At 35.3% G+C, this 24,698-nt stretch overlaps 1 pseudogene; it reads left to right on the top strand.

The window, feature by feature from the left end:
- Positions 1-24,698, top strand: part of LOC148164839 (putative ATP-dependent RNA helicase DDX60) — a 107,237-nt pseudogene that overhangs the window by 64,984 nt on the left and 17,555 nt on the right.

Raw genomic sequence — 24,698 nt, forward strand, 5'->3', positions numbered from 1 at the left:
ATTGTTAGTATCTTCCTCAATATTTACTCTCCATATTGGTTTGGGTGATAAATTGGAAGAATAATCTCTGACTTGTCCTTGGAGAGTTTTGAACAATTTTAACTCTATTTATGTTAAAATTATACTTATTGTATCCTGTATTTACCCTGTTAATAACCAACATTAATTTGTGACAGTCTTTATCCTCTTCCATGATCATAGTGCCATGGAATTACCTACACTTGATTACAATATTGTAGAAATATATAATCCAAGTTTTCTGAGATTTTAGTTTTATTTTTAAATATTTAGTGCCGATTTAGATATAATTCCTGATTCCTCCATAAAAATTCACTGTCTTGCAAATTTGATTTTCAATCTCAAATGCCAGTTGATTTTATTATCTTTTCTTCACAATCACATATATTTTATGGTATATCATTTTACTTATAATTTTGTTCAGGTGAATCAGTTACTAAAATACCTCAAACCTCAAACTTTTGACAATTGCAGATATTGAAAAGCAAAGAATGTTTCCCTGTTTTGTGGAAAAATGTGAAATGGATAGGCTGCCTGCAGGAGGGCTGGGTATTATACTCAATATTGTATGAATTTGGAGGAGGAGCAAGATGGCGGAGGAGTAGGAGACCTAACTTTTGTCTGGTCCCAGGAATTCAGCTGGATAGGGATCAAACCATTCAGAACACCTACGAACTCAACAGGAGATGGAAGAAAAGAACAGCAACAACTCTCTGAACAGAAAAGCAACCACTTTCTGGAAGGTAGGACATGAGGAGAAGTGAATCTGAGGCTATATTCCGGAGGATAGACGGCGGGGGAGGGGGCCTCCGTCACCACTTCTGGCAAGTGATAGAGCCGGAGCACAAAATCAGAACTTTTAGAAGTCGGCTCCGCTGAGGGACGTCGCTCCAGTAGCTAAGCGGGGGATGGAACCCTCGCGGGACAGTGTGGTCTCAGGACCCTCGGGGTCACAGAAAGACCGGGGGTGCTGAGTGCGGCAGAGCTCTCAGGTATCTGAGCGGGGAAGCCGACTGCAGAGACAGAGCCAAGGTGCGGGCTCTCAGCTCGGGGTTGCCATAAACTGTGATCTGTGGCACAGTCGGGCCACTGCTCCTCCATCAGGGACCCAACAAGCAGCAGATCTGTGGAGATATTCTTCCTCCCCCAGGAGGAGCAACAAAGGTGTGCACCACAGGAATCTGCTGGGTTTGGAGACTCCATATGGAGTCATGTGCCATAGATAGAAACACTTGGTCACAGGCCGGGTGAGCACGGACTGCGGCTGGAGACCGGGGAGATGGGAGTGATTGACTGATTTTTCTCTGGGGGCTCACTGAGGAGTGGGGCCCCAGGTTCTCAGCTCCTTCAGGGCAGAGATTGGGGGCTCGCCATTTTCACTCTCGTCCTGCAAAGCTATACGGAAAACTTGCAAGGAACAAAATGCTGCCAAAAGCAAATGCGAGCAGATTACTTAGCCCAGACTAGCAAGGCATTTAGGAACCATGAAAACAGGCCCCTCCCCCAGAAGATCAGCACGAATACCCAGCCAAAACCAAGTTTACCGATCAATGAGAAGGGCAGAACTCCAGCGCTAGGGGAATACAGCACATAGAATTCATGGCTTTTCCCCCCCTTATTCTTTAGTCGCTCAAAATTAATTTTTTTAATTATTTTTCTTTTTTTCTTTTTTTAATTTTTCTTTTTCCCTTTTTCAACCAACATCTTATCTATCCCTTTTTTAAAAAATCTTTTTATTTTTCATTTTTAGAGTCATATTCTATCCCTTCATTGTAGTTAACCTTGTTTTTGGTATATATATGCTGTTCTCTCTTTAAAATTTTGGCATACAGTTTCTTCTAACAGACCAAAATATACCCTAAATCTCTAGTGTATGGCTTTGTTCTAGTCTCCTGCCTGATCACATTCTCTCCTTTATTTTCTTTTTTAAATTTCTCTTTTTTTTCAACCAACTTCTTATCTTATCAATTCCTTTTATGTCTTTTATAATTTTCATCTTTACAGTCATATTACATCACTTCATCATATTTACCCTTATTTTTGTACATATATAAGTTTTCTGTCTTTAAAATTTTGGGAGGCACTTTCTTCTAACAGACCAAAATACACCCAAAATCTGGTGTGTGGCACTGATCTATTCACCAGCCTGATCATATTTCATCAATTTTTTTAACTTTTTTTTTCTTTCTATCCCTTTCTTTTCCCCCATTTCAGGTCTTTTTGATTTGTTTAGTGTATATTTTTCTGGGGTCATTTTTACCCTGTTATCATTTTGTTCTCTCATTCATCTCTTCTCCCCTGGACAAAATGACTAAACGGAAAAAATCACCTCAAAAAAAAGAACGAGGCAATATCGACTGCCAGGGACCTAATCAATACAGACCTTAGTAAGATGTTGGAACTAGAGTTCAGAATGATAATATAAAGAGACTATCTGGGCCTCAAAAAAGCATGGAAGATATTAGAGAAACACTTTCTGGAGAAATAAAGAACTAAAATCTAACCAATTTGAAATCAAAAAGGCTATTAATGAGGTGCAATAAAAAATGGAGGCTCTAACTGCTAGGATAAATGAGGCAGAAGAGAGAATTAGTGATATAGAAGACCAAATGATGGAAAATAAAGAAGCTGAGGAAAAGAGAGTTAAACAACTACTGGATCACGAGGGCAGAATTCGCGAGATAAGTGATACCATAAGACAAAACAACATTAGAATAATTGGGATCCCAGAAGAAGAAGAAAGAGAGAGAGGGGCAGAAGGTATATTGGAGCAAATTATAGCAGAGAACTACCCTAATGTGAGGAAGGAAACAGGCATCAAAATCCAGGAGGCACAGAGAACCCCCCTCAAGGTCAATAAAATTAGGTCAACTCCCCAACATCTTATAGTAAAACTTACGAGTCTCAGAGACAAAGAGAAAGTTGAAAGCAGCTTGAGACAAGAGGTCTGTAACCTACAATGGTAGAAACTTAAGATTGGCAACAGACCTATCCACAGAGACCCGGCAAGCCAGCAAGGACTGGCATTGTATATTCAGAGCACTAAATGAGAAAAATATGCAGCCAAGAATACTATATACAGCTAGGCTGTCATTGAAAATAGAAGGAGAGATAAAAAAATGTCCAGGACAAACAGAAACTAAAGGAATTTGCAAACACAAAACCAGCCCTACAAGAAATATTGAAAGGGGTCCTCTAAGCAAAGAAAGAGCCTAATAGTAACATAGACCAGAAAGGAACAGAGACAATATGCAGTAACAGTCACCTTACAAGCAATACAATGACACTAAATTCATATCTTTCTTTTTTTTTAAAGATTTTCTTTTTCTTTTTTTTTAAGATTTTATTTATTTATACATAAGAGACAGAGAGAGAGAGAGAGAGAGAGAGAGAGAGAGAGAGGCAGAGGGAGAAGCAGGCTCCCTGCTGAGCATGGAGCCCAATGCAGGACTTGATTCCAGGACTCTGGGATCATGACCTGAGCCGAAAGCAGACGCTTAACCATCTGAGCCACCCAGGTGCCAATAAATTCATATCTTTCAATAGTTACCAATACTATATCAATACTATTTCAATACTATATCCAGCTAGGCTGTCATTGAAAATAGAAGGAGAGATCAAGAGCTTCCAGGACAAACAAAAACTAAAGGAATTTGCAAACACAAAACCAGCCCTACAAGAAATATTGAAAGGGGTCCTCTAAGCAAAGAGAGAGCCTAAAAGTAACATAGACCAGAAAGGAACAGAGACAATATACAGAAACAGTCACCTTACAGGCAATACATGGGCACTAAATTCATATCTTTCCATAGTTACCCTGATTGTAATTGGGCTAAATGCCCATATCAAAAGACACAGGGTATCAGATTGGATAAAAAAACAAGACCTATCGATATGCTGTCTGCAAGAGACTCATTTTAGACCCAAAGACACCTCCAGATTTAAAGTTGGGGGGGTGGTGGAAACCATTTACCATGCTAATGGACACCAAAAGAAAGCTGGGGTGGCAACCCTTATATCAGATATTTAGATTTAAACAAAAGACTATAATAAGAGATGACGAAAGACACTATATCCTACTTAAGGGTCTATCCAACGAGACGATCTAACAGTTGTAAATACCTATGACCTTAACCAGGGAGCAGCCAATTATATAAGCCAATTAGTAACAAAATCAAACAAACATATCAACAGCAATACAATAATAGTGGGGGACTTAAACACCTCCCCTCACTGAAATGGACAGATCATCTAAGCAAAAGATCAACAATGAAATAAAGACTTTAAATGACACACTGTGCCAAATGGACTTCACAGATATATTCAGAACATTCCATCCCAAAGCAACGGAATACACATTCTTCTCTAGTGTCCATGGAACATTCTCCAGAACAGATCAAATCCTAGGTCATAAATCAGATCTCAACCAGTACTGAAAGTTTGGGATCATTCCCTGCATATTTTTGGACGACAATGCTTTGAAACTAGAACTCAATAACAAGAGGAAAGTCAGAAAGAACTCAAATACATGGAGGCTAAAGAGCATCCTACTAAAGAACGAATGGGTCAACCAGGAAATTAAAGAAGAATTAAAAATATTCATGCAAACAAATGAAAATGAAAGCACAACTGTTCAAAATCTTTGGGATGCAGCAAAGGCAGACCCAAAACGAAAGTATATAGCAATACAAGCCTTTGTCAAGAAACAAGAAAGCTCTCAAATACACAACCTAACCCTACACCTAAATGAGCTAGAGAAAGGACAGCAAATATAGCCTAAACCCAGCAGGAGAAGAAAATAATAAAGATCAGGGCAGAAATCAATGAAACAGAAACCAAAAGAAGAGTAGAACAGATCAACGAAACTAGGGGCTGGTTCTTTGAAAGAATTAACAAGATTGATAAACCCCTGGCCAGACTTATCAAAAAGAAAAGAGAAATGACCCAAATAAATAAAATCATTAATGAAAGAGGAAAGATCGCAATCAAACCAAAGAAATACAAACAATTATAAGAACATATTATGAGCAACTATAGGCCAGCAAATTACATAAACTGGAAGAAATGGATGCATTCCTAGACATGTATCAACTACCAAAACTGAACCAGGAAGAAATAGAAAACCTGAACAGACCTAAACCACTAAGGAAATTGAAGAAGTAATCAAAAATCTCCCAACAAACAAGAGCCCAGAGCCAGTTGGCTTCCCAGGGGAATTCTACCAAACATTTAAAGAAGAATTAATAATTATTCTTCTGAAACTCTTCCAAAAAATAGAAATGGAAGGAAAACTTCCAAACTCATTTTATGAGGCCACCATTACCTTGATCTCCAAACCAGACAAAGACCGCATCAAAAAGGAGAATTACAGACCAATATCCCTGATGAACATGGATGCAATTATTCTCACCAAAATACTAGCCAATAGGATACAACAGTACATTAAAAGCATTATTCACCACGACCAAGTGGGATTTTTCCCTGGGCTGCAAGGTTGGTTCAACATCCACAAATCAATCAATGGGATACCATACAGTAATAAAAAAAAGAACAAGAACCATATGATCCTCTTAATAGATGCAGAAAAAGCATTTGACAAAGTACTGCATCGTTTCTTGATCAAAACTCTGCAGAATATAGTGATAGAGGGTACACATACCTCAATATCATAAAATCCATCTATAAAAAACCTACAGCAAATATCATTCTCAATGGGGAAAAACTGAGAGCTTTCCCCCTATGGTCAGGAAAACGTCAGGGATGTCCACTATCACCACTGCTCTTCAACATATTATTAGAAATCCTAGCCACAGCAATCTGACAACAAAAAGAAATAAAAGGCATCCGAATCGGCAAAGAAGAAGTCAAACTCTCACTGTTTGCAGATGATATGATACTTTATGTGGAAAACCCAAAAGACTCCACCCCAAAACTGCTAGAACTCATACAGGAATTCAGTATGTGGGAAGATATAAAATCAATGCACAGAAATCAGTGGCCTTTCTATACACTACCAACAAGACAGAAGAAAGAGCAATTAAGGAGTCGATCTCATTTACAAATGCACCCAAAACCATAAGATACTTAGGAATAAATCTAACCAAAGAGGCAAAGGATCTGTACTCAGAAAACTATAATATATTCATGAAAGAAACTGAGGAAGACACGAAGGAATGGAAAAACTTTCCATGCTCATGGATTGGAAGAACAAATATTGTTCAAATATGTAGGCTACCTACAGCAATCTACATATTCAATGCAATCCCTATCAAAATACCATCCACTTTTTTCAGAAAATTGGAACAAATAATCCTAAAATTTGTATGGGACCAGAAAAGACCTGAATAGCCACTGGACTATTGAAAAAGAAAAGCAAAGCTGGTGGTATCACAATTCTGAACTTCAAGCTCTATTACAAATCTGTCATCATCAAGACAGTATGGTACTGGCACAAAAACACATAGATCAATGGAACAGAATAGAGAGCCCAGAAATGGACCCTCAATTCTAGGGTCAACTAATCTTCAACAAAGCAGGAAAGAATGTCCACTGGAAAAAAGACAGTCTCTTCAACGAATGGTGTTGGGAAAATTGGACAGCCACATGCAGAAGAATGAAACTGGACCATTTCCTTACATTACACAAAAAATAGACTCAAAATGGTTGAAAGACCTAAATGTGAGACAGGAGTCCATCAAAATCCTAAAGGAGAACAGAGGCAGCAACCTCTTTGACCCCAGCCACAGCAAATTCTTCCTAGACACTTTACCAAACGCAATTGAAGCAAGGGCAAAAATGAACTATTGGGACTTCAACAAGTTAAAAAGCTTTTGCACAGCAAAGGAAGGAGTCAACAAAAACAAAAGAAAACTGATAGAATGGGAGAAGATATTTGCAAATGACATATCAGATAAAGGGCCAGTATCCAAAATCTATAAAGAACTTATCAAACTCAACACCCAAAGAACAAATAATCCAATCAAGAATTGGGCAGAAGACATGAACAGACATTTCTGCAAAGAAGACATCCAAATGGCCAACATACATATGAAAAAGTGCTCAACATCACTCGCCATCAGGGAAATCCAAATGAAAACCTCAATGAGATTCCACCTCACACCAGTCAGAATGGCTAAGATTAACAAGTCAGGAAACGACAGATGTTGGTGGGGATGTGGAGAAAGGGGAACGCTCCTACACTGTTGGTGGGAATGCAAGCTTTTGCTGTCACTCTGGAAAACAGTATGGAGGTTCCTCAAAAAGTTGAAAATAGAGCTACCCTCTGACCCAGCAATTGTACTACTGGGTATTTACATTTGTATTTGTAATTAATTACAAATTTGTAATTAATTACAAATTTGTACATTACATTTGTAATTACGTTTTAATTGCAAATGTAATTACATTTGTAACTTAAATGTAGTGATCCGAAGGAGTATGTGCACCCCAATATTCATAGCCGCAATGTCCACAATAGCCAAAGTGTGGAAAGAATCAAGATGTCCATCAACAGATGAATGGATAAAGAAGATGTGAGATATATACACACACACACGCACACACGCACACACACACACACACACACACAATGGAATATTATGCAGCCACCAAAAAAAGAATATCTTGCCATTTGCAGCGACATGGATGGAACTAGAGGGTATTATGCTAAGTGAAATAAGTCAATCAGAGAAAGACATGTATCATATGATCTCACTGATATGAGGAATTCTGAATCTCAGGAAACAAAGTGAGGGTTGTTGGAGTGGTGGGTGATGGTAGGGATGGGGTGGCTGGGTGATAGTCATTGGGGAGGGTATGTGCTATGGTGAGCGCTGTGATTTGTGTAAGACTGTTGAATCACAGACCTGTACCTCTGAAACAAATAATACATTATATGTTTAAAAAAAAAAAGAAGAGAGTAGGAAGGGAAAAATGAAGGGGTTAATTGGAGCAGGAGACGAACCATGAGAAACTATGGACTCTGAGAAACAAACAGGGTGCTAGAGGTGAGGGGGGTGGGAGGATGGGTTAGCCTGGTGATGGGTATTAAAAAGGGCATGTACTGAATGGAGCACTGGGTGTTATATGCAAACAATGAATCATGGAACATTACATCAAAAACTAATGATGTAATATATGGTGATGCACATAATAAAATAAAATTAAAAAATATGAAGTTTTGCTTACAAAAAATATTGTATGATTTTGAAGACTTTAGAAAAGAATAATTAAGTCAGGACATACAATTTCTGATCCATATTAGTAAAATTGTGAAGAACCTTAACTCTATGTTGAAGTTATACTTACTATACCAAGTCGAGTATAGTATTAGAGGAAGGAGTACCTCTCCTATTAAATTATACTTTAAAACCTAATGTATAGTTTATTTTAGTTAGTACAGTGGGATTCTTTGGCCCATCAGTTATTTAAAAAGTTCTATATATCATCAAAGTAAGATAAGGGAAAAAGAATAAAACTGTGTTGTATCTTTGCCAAAAGATAAAATGTACATTAACACACACATGCATACACATATATACATATGACCTCACACTAAATATTTGTTTTGTACCTTGTATTCAAAGTGATTACATCTAAATCCTTCACTGAAAAGAAGGATCTTAGAAAAGTTTTAAGACAGTCTGCTAGTTTCCTGTTTCTATTGTTCCCTTTTGAGTGTTGAAAAAAGTTAGATGGGACTTAGTAGTGGCATCAAATAATTAGCAATCATGTCTTCATTGTACTTAAAATAATGGTTTTCCTTTGTAAAATATTTAGTTGATCTGTATGGATGAAATGAGTTCACATTCAGGTCATTTGTCTCTGCTTCTTGGTGCTGCACCCAGGACTTGTGAATGCATAAAATATTTGGACATGGCTGCCCTTAAGACATTGACAGTAGTTGGGAAATAATGATGTATATGACCCTGAAGCAGTTATAGTTGACCCTTGCACAACGAGGGTTTGAAAAGCATGAGTCCACTTATATGTGGATTTTTTCAATAAATACAGTATAGTACTATAAATTATTTTTGCTTCATTATGATTTTCTTTTTAAAGATTTTATTTATTTGACAGAGAGAGACACAGTGAGAGAGGGAACACAAGCAGAGGGAGTGGGAGAGGGACAGGCAGGCTTCCCACTGAGCAGGAAGCCTGATGCGGAGCTTGATCCCAGGACCCTGGAATCATGACCTGAGCCAAAGGCAGATGCCTAAGGACTGAGCCACCCAGGCGCCCCTCATAATGATTTTCTTAATAGTGTTTCCTTTTCTCTAGCTCACTTTAATGTAAGAATACAATATGTAATACATATAATATACAAAATTTGTGTTAATTGATTATGTTACCAGTGAGGCCTCCAGTGAATAGTAAACTATTTCTGGTTAAGTTTTTGGGGAGTCAAATGTTGTATGTGGATTTTTGGTGGTGCAGGATGTCAGCGGCCCTAACCCTCACATTGTTCAAGGGTCAACTGTAAATTCAGTAGTATAACCAGTTAGTAAATAAACATTTACTAAACATTTTGGGGTTCAAGGCATTCTATAGGCATTGTAGTGAATATGAGGAGAGATTTGGTACCTCTGGGAATTTAGGAGTAATATTTTATTATTATTTTTTTAATCATTCTTTTTTTTATTATGTTATGTTAATCACTATACAGTACATCATTAGTTTTTGATGTAGTGTTCCATGATTCATTGTTTGCGTATAGCACGCAGTGCTCCATTCAGTATGTGCCCTCTTTAATACCCATCACCAGGCTAACACATCCCTCCACCCCCTCCCCTCTAGAACCCTCAGTTTGTTTCTCAGAGTCCATAGTCTCTCATGGTTCATTTCGCCCTCCAATTTCCCCCCCTTCATTCTTCCCCTTCTGCTATCTTCTTCTTCTTCTTCTTCTTCTTTTCTTCTTCTTCTTCTCCTTCTTCTCCTTCTTCTCCTTCTTCTCCTTCTTCTCCTTCTCCTTCTCCTTCTCCTTCTCCTTCTCCTTCTTCTTCTTCTTCTTCTTCTTCTTCTTCTTCTTCTTCTTTTCTTTTCTTTTCTTTAACATATAATGTATTATTTGCTTCAGATGTACAGATGCAGTACATTATTAACTATGAAGTATATTCTTTCAAGGGCATGTAACATAGCATACATTCTAAAAAATGTGTGATAAAACATTAGGTGCTTTAGAGTTTAGTGTGGAGAGATAATGCAATGGGCTGGAGTGGTCAAAGGCATTTTCACAAAGAAGCCAGGTCTCAAAGGGTAGATATGCTAGATATGGAGGAGAACGGAAGGACTTTGAGCCTAGGTCCAATTTATTCTGCTCCATTTGAAACAAAACAAGACCTCTCCAAAAGAAACAAATGAATGATAGATTATGAGCAGAACTTATATTATACATATGTAATATAATTATACATATAATATCTCTTTCACATAGATCTCTTATATTATCTTATATATCATATATACCTCATATATTTCTCATTTATGTCCAGTGTATGTGAGAAAGATAAAGAGAATAGCTATGGCTTGAGATTATTTTAATTTAGGACTATATATTTTGATATGTATACATCCACCCACCTTCTTATAAGCTTTATATGCACATAAATATACAAATTTCATAGTTCAAAGGGTCATTTCAGACTAAATTATTAATGCCTTCAAATGCCTATAACAGAATTTGCATTTTATTTTTTTGTAAATAGGAAACTTTTTGAGCAAAAATAAAAAAGTTAAGCCAAGTATGAAGTACAAAAACATTCATAGAAACCCCCACAAATAAATTCCTAAACTGCATTTCATAGGTGAAAATGAACTAATGAGTAAAACAACAAAAAACCATAGTCTATTCTTCACAAGTATTCAGGAATCTTAATATAGGGAATGTTTAAATTGGGAAGAGAACAATTTTAATCCTAACGTTTATTTATTATAACTTTAAAATTAAGCTGTCTAAAAAATTCTGATCCCTTCTTTCACTCATACAAACTCTGGTTTGAGAATCAAAAGGACGGGGCGCCTGCGTGGCTCAGTCGGTTAAGCGGCTGCCTTCGGCTCAGGTCATGATCCCAGGGTCCTGGGATTGAGCCCCGCATCAGGCTCCCTGCTCGGCGGAGAGTCTGCTTCTCCCTCTCCCTCTGTCTGCTGCTCTGCCTACTTGTGCTCTTTCTCTCTCTGTGTGTTAAATAAATAAATAAAAATCTTAAAAAAAAGAGAATCAAAAGGACTAAGATGAATGGAAAGCAGAGAATTATATTGCCCAAAAAAAGTCCTTGCTTTTAAAAATTCTATTTAGTAGTGCAAATAGATTTAGTGTGATGTAAACATGCAATTGTAAGAAATTCTCACATATTTTAAATTTAGATATAATATTCACTCAGTGGAAAAATCAGCTTCATGACTTCTTGCTAATCATCACCATCAAAATTCTGAAAGAGTGAAGAAAAACTTGAACAAGAAATTATTGAAAGCTATAAGGTGTCAAAAGAGAAACTATGCTGTGGAGTATTACTAATTAAATTGTGGAATTAAATGTTTAGTTAAATGTCTGAGTACTTAGTTCTTTTTAAAAAAAAATTTAACTTAAATTCAAATTAGTTCACATAGTGTATTATTAGTTTCAGGGGTAGAATTTAGTGATTCATCAGTTGCATATAACACCCAGTGCTCATTACATCAAGTGCCCTTCTTAATGCCCATCACCCAGTTACCCCATTCCTCCATCCACCTCCCCTCCAGCAACCATCAGTTTGTTCCCTATAGTTAAGAATCTGTTTTCTGGCTTGCCTCTCTCTCTCTTTTTGATCTTATTTTATTTTTCCTTCCCTCTCCATATGTTCATCAGTTTTGTTTCTTAAATTCCACATATGAGTGAAATCATATGGTATTTGTCTCTCTGATTGAGTTATTTCACTTAGCATAATATACTCTGGTTCCATTCATGTCATTGCAAATGGCAAGATTTCATTCTTTTTGATGGATGTGTAATATTCCTGTGTGTGTGTATGTGTGTGTGTGTGTGTGTGTGTGTGTGTGTGTACACAGCCTCTTCTTTATCCATTCATCCATTGATGGACATCGGCTCTTTCCATATTTTGGCTATTGTGGACATTACTGCTCTAAACATTGGGGTGCTTGTGCCCCATAAAATCACTATTTTTCTATCCTTTGGATAAATACCTAGTAGTGCAGTTGCTGGCTCATAGGGTAGCTTATTTTTTACTTTTTGAGGAAAATCCATGCTGTTTCCCAGAGTGGCTACACCAGTTTGCACTCCCACCAAAAATGTAAGAGGGTTCCCTTTCTCTGCATTCTCGCCAACATCTGTTGTTTTCTGAGTTGCTAATTTGGTTTTGACGTGTATTTCCCTGATACTGAGTGATGTTGAGCATTTTTTCATGTGTCTGTTAGCCATTTATACTTCTTTTTAGAGAAATATCTTTTATGTCTTCTACCCATTTCTTGACTGGATTTTTCATTTTTTGGGTGTTGAGTCTGATGGGTTCCTTATAAATTTTGGATACTAACCCTTTATCTGATATGTCATATGTGACTATCTGCTCCCATTCTGTGGGTTGCCTTTTAGTTTTGTTGATTGTTTCCTTTGCTGTGCAGAAGCTTTTCATCTTGATGAAGTCCCAATAGTTCATTTTTACTTTTGTTTTCCTTGCCTCTCAAGACATGTCTAGCAAGAAGTTACTGCAGCTGAAGTCAAAGAGGCTGCTTCCTGTGTTCTCCCCTAGGATTTTGATGGATTCCTAGCTCACATTTAGGTCTTTCATCCATTTTGAATTTATTTTTGTGTATGGTCTAAGAAAGTGGCCCAGTTTCATTTTTTTGTATGTTGCTGTCCAGTTTTCCCAACACCATTTGTTGAAGAGACTGTCATTGGGTATTCTTTCCTGCATTGTTGAAAATTAGTTGACCATATAGTTGTGGGTCTATTTCTGGGTTTTCTATTCTGTTCCATTAATGTATGTGTCAGTTTTTGTGCCAGTACCATACTGTTCTTGATGATCACAGCTTTGTAATAGAGCTGGAAGTCTGGAATTGCGATGCCGCCAGCTTTGCTTTTCTTTTTCAGGATTGCCTTGGCTATTCAGGGTCTTTTGTGATTCCATACAAATTTTAGGATTGTCTGTTCTAGCTCTGTAAAAAATGCTGTTGGTATTTTGATACGGATTGCATTAAAAGTTAGATTGCTTGGGGGAATGTAGACATTTGAACAATGTTTTTTATTTCAATCCATGAGCATGAAATTTTTTCCATTTCTTTGTGTTATCTTCAGTTTCTTTCATAAGCGTTCTGTAGTTTTCAGAGTAGAGATCTTTTACCTCTTTGGTTAGGTTTATTCCTAGATATCTTATGGTTTTGGGTGCAATTGTAAGTGGGATCGATTCCCTGATTTATCTTTCTCCTGTTTCATTGTTAGTGTATAGAAATGCAAAAGATGTCTGTAGGTTGATTTTATATCCTGTGACTTTGCTGAATTCCTGTGTCAGTTCTAGCAATTTCTTGGTGGAGTTCTTCAGTTTTTCTTCATAGAGTATCATGTCGTCTGTGAAGAGTAAAAGTTTGACTTCTTCCTTGCTGATTTGGATGCCTTTTATTTTTTTATGTCATCTGATTACTGAGGCTGGGTCTTCTAGTACTATGTTGAACAATGGCGGTGAGAGTGGACATCCCTGTCATGTTTCTGACCTTAGGGGAAAAGCTCTCAGTTTTTCCCTGTTGAGGGTGATATTTGCTGTGGCTCTTTTGTATATGGCCTTTATGATGTTGAAGTATGTTCCCTCTATTCCTATACTGTGGAGGGTTTTTATCAAGAAAGGATGCTGTATTTTGTCAAATGCTTTTTCTGCATCTATTGAGAGGATAGTATGGTTCTTATCCTTTCTTTTATTAATGTGGCATATCATGTTGATTAATTTGTGGATATTGAACCACCCCTGAAGCCCAGGAATAAATCCTACTTGGTCGTGGTGAATAATCTTTTTAATGTGCTGTTGGATCCTATTAGCTAGTATCTTGGTGAGATTTTTTTTTTGTATCCATGTTCATCAGGGATGTTGGTCTGTAATTCTCCTTTTGTCAGGTCTTTGTCTGGTTTTGGATTAAGGTAAGGTTGGCCTCATAGAATAAGTTTGGAAGTTTTCCTTACATCTCTATTTTTTTGAACAGTTTCAGAAAAAAAGGTATTACTTCTTCTTTAAATGTTTGGTAGAACTCCCCCTGGGAAGCTTTCTGGCCCTGGACTCTTGTTTGTTGAGAGATTTCTGATTACTGATTCAATTTCTTTGCTGGTTATGGGTCTGTTTAGGTTTTTTACTTCTTCCTGCTTCAGTTTTGGCAGTTTATGTGTTTCTAGGAATTTATTCATTTCTTCCAGATTGCCTAACTTGTTGGTATATAGTTGCTCATAATATTCTCTTATAATTGTTTGTATTTCTTTGGTATTGGTTGTGATCCCTCCTCTTTCATTCATGATTTTATTTATTTGGGTCCTTTCTTTTTTCATTTTTATAAGTCTGGCTAGGGGTTTATCAAACTTTTCAATTCCTTCAAAGAACCATCTAGTTTTGTTGATCTGTTCTACTGTGTGTGTGTGTGTGTGTGTGCTTAATTTCTATGTCATTTATTTCTGCTCTCATCTTTTTTTTAAGGATTTTATTTGGTTATTTGCAAGGGGTGTGGAGAGAAGGAGAGAGGCAGAGGGAGAAGCAGGTTTCCTGCTAAGCAAGAAGCCTGATGTGGGACTCAATCCCAGGACCCTGAGATCATGACCTGAGCCGAAGGTGGACACTGAACCACCCAGGCATCCCTCTGTTCTCATCTTTATTAGTTCCTTTCTTCTGCTGGATTTAGACTTTATTTGCTATTCTTTTTCCAGCTCGTTTAGGTGTAAGTTTAGGTTGCATATTTGAGCCTTTTCTTGTTTCTTGAGGAAGGCCTGTATACTTTTCTCTTAGGACTGCCTTTGTTGTACCCTAAAGGCTTTGAACTGTCATATTTTAATTTTCATTTGTTTCCATGTATTTTTTAAATTCTTCTTTAATTTCCTAGTTGACCCATTCATTCTTTAGTAGGATGTTCTTTAACCTCCATGTATTTTTCGTCCTTCCAAATTTTTTCTTGTGGTTGACTTCAAATTCCATAGCATTGTGTTCTGAAAATAGGCAAGGTATGATCTCAATCTTTTTGTACTTGTTGAGGGCTGATTTGTGACCAAGTATGTGATCCATTCTGGAAAATGTTCCATGTGCCCTCGAAAAGAATGTGTATTCTGCTGCTTTAGGATGAAATGCTCTGAATATATCTGTTAAGTCCATCTGGTTCGGTGTGTGATTCAAAGCCCTTGTTTCCTTGTTGATCTTCTGTTTAGATATTCTGACCATTGCTGTGATTGGGTATTGAAGTCCCCTTCTATTATTTTATTATTATACATGAGTTTCTTTAAGTTTGTTTTTAATTGATTTATATATTTGGCTGTTCCTAAGTTAGGAGTATAAATATTTACAATTGTTAGATCTTCTTGTTGGATAGACCCTTTTATTATGATATAGTGTCCTTCTTCATCTTTTATTACAGACTTTAGTTTAAAATCTAGTTTGTTTGATAAAAGGATGGCTACTCCAGCTTTGTTTTGATGCCCAATAGCATGATAAATGGTTCTCCACTCCCTCAGTTTCAATCTGGAGGTGTCTTTGGGTCTAGAATGAGTTTCTTGTAAGCAGCATATCAATGGGCCTAGTTTGTTTGTTTTTTTTTTTAAATCCATTCTGATACCCTATCTCTTTTGATTGGAGCATTTAGTCCCTTTACATTCAGAGTAATTTTTAAAAGATATGAATTTAATGCCATTGTATTAACTGTAAAGTACCATCGTTCCTGTAGATTGTCTCCATTCCTTTCTGGTCTTTGTTACTTTGGTCTCTATTTACTCTCAAAGGGTCCCCTTTAATATCTCTTGCAGGGTTGGTGTAGTGTTCATGAATTCCTTGAGTTTTTGTTTTTCTTGGAAACTCTTTATCTCTCCTTCTACTCTGAGTGATAGCCTTGCTGGATAATGTATTCTTGGCTGCATATTTTTCCCATTTAGCATGTTGAACATATCATGCCAGTCCTTTCTGGTCTGCTGGTTCTCTGGACAGATCTGCTGCCAGCCTTATGTGTCTATCTTTGTAAGTTAAGGAACTCTTGTCTCTAGTTGCTTTCAGGATTTTCTTTTATCTTTTTAATTTGCAATTTTCACTTATAAAGGATAGCCATTAAAATATCAAACATCTAATTAGAGCAAGCTATCTAACATTTACTTTTAGTATAACTTTCAAGAAATATATTTTTAGGTTTTTATTGTAATGTCTTAATGTAAAATACACAAATGTGTAAAGAAATTGCTCTTTGTTTCATTCTAATGTATAAATTTACCTGGGAAATAAAATTATTTATGATAATAGTTACAAATACCCACCCTCATTCATGATTCTTTCCTGGTATTTGTCCTTACCTACTGTTGAAAGAAATGACCATAAATAAATTATTCTCTTCTGACTGTTTTGGGTGTATTTCTGAGATGGGGATGTTTGTACAGAATAGACTTGGGTCTTGAAAGAGTGAGATTCACATATCTGTGAACCCAGGTTTTAGTGGCCCAGAGGCCAGTTGATATCTTACAGGATGGCTGATACAGGCCTGTTCTAATGACCAAGGAGGCTCTTCTCCCTTCCTCTCTACATCATTCCATCCAAACAATGAGTTATTGATTGAGGAATACCCCAACATATCTCAAGGCTAATTTTGGCACCCACAGAAAGTCAATTACAGTGTATGTTAGAAAGAAGAGATCCTGGTAGATAAATTTTTTCTATACTTATCCAGCTATAAAGTACTTGAATTTGTATGCAATTGTTAGGATAATTAAATTTTTTTCATCAAATTGAATGTTAAAAATGCAATTCCACCAAATATAGAAAATAAGTAAAAATTTGGTGGGTATGAAAAGTGAGAGAGGTGCAGAGGTTTTTAAATTTCTTGTTAAATATATATTAATGCAAATTCATGCAAATTAATTAAATGGTAAGCTGATAGACAACATAGGTAATGCCTGATGAATATCCTCTAATAGGGGCAGTTATGTTTTGGGCTTGAATTACCTGGCATTCTTTTGACCTGGGGTCCATAGACATAACCTTAAAGTTAAAAAATAAAGGAACACATTATAATCAATATATTTACTAATTTTTCTGAGCATAATTTTATATTCAGTTTTTAAAATCAGTTTTAACAGCTTGAGTTCAAAGAATAATTTTGTGGATGGCTGAAATAAAAGAAATGAAGAAAAACCTTAAAAAGCATTATGAAATTTCTCTGGCTTGTACTTATACTGACTATGCAGTTGTGGATAATCAGGTAAGAGAAAAAAAAATGGGATACATTTAGTTTGCTAACACTGTTGTAACAAAGTACCACAGACAGAGGGCTTCAACAACAGAAATTTATTTTCTCATAGTTCTGGAAGGTAGAATTCTGAGATGAAGAGGTCAGCAGGGTTGGTGCCTTCTGAGAGTCGTGAAAGAAGAAACTATTCCAAGTCTCTTTTCCGGCTTGTAGATGGCTGTCTTTTTTCTCTATCTTCACATTATGTTCCCGTTTTGTGTTTGTGTCTGTTCATTGGTATCAGATTTCAAGCTTGAATGTTGGGTACTATGGAACTATTCTATTTAAATACCATGTATCAGATATTTTATAGGTTAAATAGGCTCTGGGTTCTAGCCTAAAACACAATTCTCTTTTTAGAAGTGTGTTTAACTCTGCACTGATTTCTAAACATTAAAAAAAAAATTTATTTAAATTCAATTTAGTTAACATATACTGCCTTATTAGTTTCAGAGGTAGAATTTAGTGATTCATCAGTTGCGTACAACACCCAGTGCTCAGTACTTCAAGTGTCCTCTTTAATGCCCATCACTCAATTACCCCATCCCTAACATATGACACAATTGTTAAGTTGAAGAATAAATGCTTTAATTTGATATTGTGTACTCTTTGGGTATTTCAGACTTTAAGGAAGATCTTACACAGACTGAGAGGAACAAGACAATGCTTTAAACTGCATTGTCTGTTACAGTGGGACATTGGATATATCATCACAGATCGATGGAGTAGAAACAAAAACAAATTGTAGAGATGCTTTTCAGACTGAGGCACATCAAGGTTGGTAAAGTCTGTTGATCATTTTCCTAAAAACACTGCCTTCATTCCTTTGGACTAAGTAGGGGAAAGAAATGTACCCTGATGGCTTATAGGAAAGTCACCCTATCTACCTTCTCTATAACCCTTCCACTTAGAGGGATGCTCTGCTAAGGTTTTAGCATATTTTATTCCATTCTTTTAAATACATTTGTACATGGTTAATATATAATGTGTATACAATTTGGTATCCTGTCTAGTTGCCTAATAGTAAATAATTAAGAATATTATTAATTGGCATTACATAATAAACACTTTATGACTGCATCAAGATATACACGTATATAATTTACTTAAATATTCTGCTAATTGTTGAAGCTTTTTGCCTATAAACATATATCAGCATTTCTGATTTTTGACTTGGAAATCAGTTGATTCTGCAAAGTGAAATAACAGTTCAGAGGGCAAAAGTAATTTTAAGTCTCTGAGAATATATTGCCAAATGTCTTTCCAGAGTGACTCTGTTTACTTCACCTTGACAAATTTTGAGTATTATGGTTAGAAAGTGGAGTTGTATATATAGTACAGAGTATCCTATATACCACACACCCAATTTCCATATTATAAATATCTTGCATTACTATGGGTATATTCATTACAATTAATGAATTAATACAGGTAAATTATGTTTTAACTAAAGTCCATTCTTTATTCCGATTTCTTCAGTTATTCCCCCTAATGTCTTTTGTCTAAAAGTTCCAAGATCCCATCCAGGAGACCACTTTACATTTAGTTGTTGGACCCCCTGACTGCCTCTTGGCTGTGACACTTTCTCAGATTTGCCTTGTTCTTGAAGATCTTGGTGGTTTTAAGGATTACTGGCTAGGTGTTTTGTAGAACATGCCTCCATTGGAATTTCTCTGGTATTTTTCTCATCATTAGGCTAGGGTTATGTATTTCTTGAAGGAAGACCACAGAGGTAATGTCCCACTCTTACCATATCAAATCAAGGATAAGACTACTGACATGACTTAACCACTATTGATGTTAATTTGGGGCACCTGGCAAAGATAGTATTAGTTATATTTTTCCACTATAAAGTTACCTCTTCTTTCTGTTTTCCATACTGTCTTCTTTGGAAAGAAGTCACTCTGTGTGGCCCACAGTTAAGGACTAGGTAGTCCTTATAGTCCAACTCTTTATAGTTGGAGTAGCTACATAAATTATTTGGAATTCTTTTATACAGGTGATATGTCTTTTCTCCTCCATTTAATTATGTATCCAACATTTATTTATATCAGTATGGACACATGGGCATTTATTTTACGCTTTGGATTATAGTTCAGTGCTACTTTATTTTTTTTATTGCTCAAATTGTTCCAGTTTTGACCATTGGGAGCTCTTTCACTTACTTCTTGCATTCCTTTGGCATGCTTCCATTATTGTGTGTTGTTGTTGTCATTATTGTTGAACACTTTCTTACTTTCCAGCAAAATAAGATGTTGCAGGCTCACCTTGTATGTTTCTTGTCCCAGTCTTAGAATCAGTCATTTCTCCAAAGAGACCTAATTTTTTTTGGGGGGGGGACAAGTCTGAGAAACTATTACAATTGAGAAGAGCCTAGTGACACATGTCTACTAAATGTAAAGTGATGCCCTGGATGGATCCAGGAAAAGGACACTAGGTAATAATGAAGAAAATCTGAAAAAAGTATGAATTTTTGTTAATAATCCAATATTTTTTCATTAATTGTAACAAATGTAAGTACAAACTTAAAATATTAGTAATAGGGGAAAGTGGATGCAGAGTATTTAGGAACTCTGTGCTATCTTTGTAAATCTAAAAAGGTTCTAAAAATAGAGTTTATTTAAAAATGTGTTCCATACATGAATTAAAAGATGTGTTCTACAGGTACTGGCTGTAGTGTCCTGTCAGGGTTCTTAATTTAATCTGTATTAGTTATAATTTGTTTTTTGGTCTTCTATCAATTACTGAGAGTGGAATTATTGAGAGTAGAAAGTGTTAAAATCTCTCACTCTTACTTAAAAAAAGTAAAATTTTTTATTTCTTTTTGTAGTTCTGCAAGTTTTAGTTAATATGTTTTAACATAAACTATATTGTATAAGGATATAGCCTTAAGGACAAAGCACATAGTAAGCTCCCTGAGGAAAATAGAGAGATTACTGTAACTGACTTCCTGAAAAGAAAAATTAAATCCAGATAAGTAAAAATTTACCTATAAAAACTGGAAGAAATAATCATCCAATTAGATTTTTATACAAAGCAAAGCTATCCTTCAAGAATGAGGGCAAGTGGAAAATTTTGGACTAATAAAAACTGCGAAAGTTCATCATCTCACCTGATCACCAAAATGAAACTAAACAATTCAGGCAAAATAAAGATGATTTCAGGAAAATAAAAGATGGTCAAACATACACAAAAGATTCTAGAAAATGTTAAATGGGAGTAAATTAAAACTATTATTATCTAAATAAAAAAATTTATTTTATTTTTATTTTTTTAAAGATTTTATTTATTTATTTGACAGAGAGCAGAGAGAGAGAGCACAAGCAGGTGGAGTGGGAGAGGGAGAAGCAGGCTCCCTGCTGAGCAGGGAGCCCGATGCAGGACTCCTCTCAGGACCCTGGGATCATGACCCGAGCCAAAGGCAGATGCTTAACTGACCAAGCCACCCAGGTGCCCTAAATAAAAAAATATTAAATAACATCTTAAAATAAATAAAAAGATAAAATATGTTACAATAGTATATGTTTCAGAAATGGGAGTTGTTTGAGGTAATGTTCAAAGGGAGGACAAAATTATTGATAAATTTTGGACTTTTTTCTTTTAAAGATTTATCTATTTATTTCAGAGAGAGAGAGCAGTGGGAAGGAATAGAGGGAGAAGGAGAGAAAAACTCAAGCAGACTCCATGCTGAGCACAGAGTCTGACTCGGGGATCAGTGCCATGACCCATGAGATCACTGCCACGACCCATGAGATCAGGACCTGAGCTTAACTGACTGAGTCATGCAGGCACCCCAGTTTTGGACTTTAATAGGATAAATACAGATTATGTAAATTTGTCAATACTCACCGAGAGAATAGAATTTGAGTGTATAATATCCAAACTGCAGAGGAAAAATGAATAGCATGAGAAACATCTAAATCAATCAAAAAGTAATCAAGAAAGCAGACAAAAAGATTTAAAACACAAATAGAAAGCACAATATAAAATGGTAGCTACATCATCAAATATATCAATTATATTAAATGCATTGGAGTTCTTGCTTTGTCTCCGATTTTATTCCCTACTCTTTTCTCTTAGAAATATTTTAACATAAAAGGAATACTCCTTTTATAACCTATTGGTTTTATTTATACAAAAAAAGAATGTTTACTGAATCCACATTATTTTGTAATCTGGATTTCACATAATTTTGTAATCTGGAAATGTAATATTAAGGAAAAACATTAAAGTGAATGCATATCTCTAGGAGACTCACAATTATTTATTCCAAATGAAAATGTAGTTTGCATTTTTGGCTTCCCATTGGATTTTACTCACAATTTCAGGGGGTCTAATTAAGTCAATATTTAGTGCCTATGTATACACCCATGTATTTGTATGCTAAATTTGTTTTTCTGATTTTTTTCTACCTTCCACCCATAGGTAGTAACAGCTACCTCAACCCTTGCTTTGGGAATTAATATGCCATGTAAACCTGTGGTTTTTAAAAAAGATTCTGTTTATCTGGATGCCTTGAACTTTTGACAGCTATTTATGCTACATGCTTTTTTACATTTGTATGCACAGGGATCTGGAACATCCATTCAGTAAGCCAAGGTAAATCACATTTTTTGTGAAACATTTGGAGACTACATTAAATATTTGAAAATCGGTTCTAGATATATGACATGAATATGATTATATTTAGAGATGTTTTAAGCAATCATTGACTGGCTAAACAGATTAGTTTTCTTGATAATATTCTTGCTTTGGTAAATTTTATTAAACTTGAACAAAAATAGTATGAAGGAGAGGTAACCACATCTTTGGAGTACTTGATTGGTTCCAGGCACCAGTGATTATAAATGGGCTGTCTACAATGTTCTCAGTTCAGAGTAATTTCTAGAAATACATTGGTAAATAAGATGAAAATTGTCTTGCTTAAAAATCATGATCTTCGAACAGGGATTACTAAAAAAGGGATTACTAAAATAAAAAATATATTACTACATTTTAGTAATATATTTGTAAAATAAAATATTTTAAACTTAGCTAAAATTAACATACCAACCAACAAAGGACTCTTTCAAGGTTTTTGTGAAAGTTTAGTATTTCACATGATATAGGTAAATTAGACATTAATCAATTACAGAGACAAGACATGAAATTATTTAAAAGTTATGTGATCATCTCTTTAGATGTCTGGTCATGCAGGAAGACGTGGAAAAGATCTTATAGGAAATGGGTTCTTCTATGATATTCCATTACCTATGATAGCACTTAAAGTCTAATTTGTCCATACAGAAGGGTCAATTTCCTCTAATAATATCTTTGGTTCTCTGACTTATGCTGTTAGTTGCTAAAGCAAATGACAAAGAGGATGCCAAAGCAAAGGTAAGCTGTTTAATATTATTTAAATTACTTTAATGAATATAATTATTTCAGCTCAACTTTATAATAAGTTACATAACATGAAGGGAATAAAATGACAATGTGCTGTAAATAAACTCACTGTAACATTTGCTTCTATTTTACAGTACCCTTATTTAACACAAAAGCATGCTTTTAACTTTCATGCTTTTAACTTTCATGCTTTCAAACATATGGAGAATTAAGCCCCTGATTTTTCTGTTATAATTATCCCTGGGCTCTGCATATGTTAAAAAAGAAACTTTTTTCTGTAAATATATATGGGCTAAAATATTTTAAAAGTCAATTTCAAAAAAATAATTAATGGTTCAAAAAATGTACAAAATACTGAAATGTTCATAATTCTTTGTTCTAAATTTTTGTTTACTTCTCACCTGTCATGCAATTGTGATTACTCCTCTCTCCCTCTGAATTTTTTTACCATTTTCTGTTTATACACACATGTATTTAATATAAAACATTACGAAATACCTAATTATAATAAGTATTACAATAATATAATAAATAATATAATAAAGCAATATGAGTGCCTAATTTAAAATGTAAAAATGTACCATACATTGTATATAGTTCATAAATATATATAGTAACATGTTCCATGATAGAAATGTTTAGTTGTCCTTTTGGGTATTACATTTGGAGGACCTACTACAAAATTTGCTTAATATCTAACTTGATATTTTGATATATGTCTCTATAGACATTATCAGTTCTCCAACATTCATTGACATTCTCCAAGCAACTAAAGATCAAGTTCATGTTAAAATTTTATTTTATATATTCTTTGCAATTCTGGGTCACAGAGGTAAGATTTAAACCTGTTTTTCACTAAGTCAAGGTGTTAGTACATGTATGTACCTCTACTGTACTAACATCTCTCTTGTTAGTTTGTTTGATAGTTCTTATTTATTTGATATTTCTGAGATCAAGAGACTAAGGTTAACATGTTAAAATTGATTTCTAGGAGTATGTGTGTCAAGAATGTATTCCCATTGGATATTCTAGACTTGTGTCCCATTTGCACTACCATGAACCTGTGAATTTTGTTTTAGTAAGCTTGCTAGTGAAAGGTTTTTTCACAGGTTGTGTATTCTGAAACATAGATGGTAAACAAGTTTTCCTTTCTCAAACTTCCACTCATTAGATAGTGTGCTTACACTGATAGAATTATAGCAAACTGTTTTCAGTTTTTTATTCCTTTAATGTTGTGATACAATACACACAATATTTATGAAATAAATATAATTCAATGATGATTACTTTCTATGATCCTTTCATGGAAAAATATAGACTCATATAGATTAAAGGCTTTATGGTGTGATCTAGTAGTTACTAAGGAATGTGATATAATATTATTTTAATTATTTTTATATAATGGAATATTACTCAACCATCAAAAAGAATGAAATCTTGCCATTTACAATGACGTGGATAACTAGAACTAGAGTGTATTATACTAAGTGAAATAAGTCAGTCAGGGAGACAAATACCACATGACTTCACTCATATGTGGAATTCAAGAAACAAAACTGATGAGCATAGGGGAAGGGAAGGAAAAATAACATAACATAAAAACACAAAGAGAGGCAAACCGTAAAAGACTCTTCCCTAGAAACAAACGAAGGGTTGTTGGAAGGGAGGGGGCGGGGGGTAATTGGGTGATGGGCGTTAAGAAGGGCACATGATGTAATGAGTACTGGGTGTTATATGCAACTGATGAATCACTAAATTCTACCCCTGAAACTAGTAATACACTATATGTTAACTAACATGAATTTAAATTAAAAAAAAAAAAAAGGAGAAGCTGAAAGAAAGAAAAAGTAAAAAAAAAAAAA

This window comes from Eumetopias jubatus, unplaced genomic scaffold, assembly GCF_037043125.1.
Source record: "Eumetopias jubatus isolate StellerSeaLion01/CBP00866 unplaced genomic scaffold, mEumJub1_p1.0 scaffold_2, whole genome shotgun sequence".
NCBI classification, from domain to species: Eukaryota; Metazoa; Chordata; class Mammalia; order Carnivora; family Otariidae; genus Eumetopias; species Eumetopias jubatus.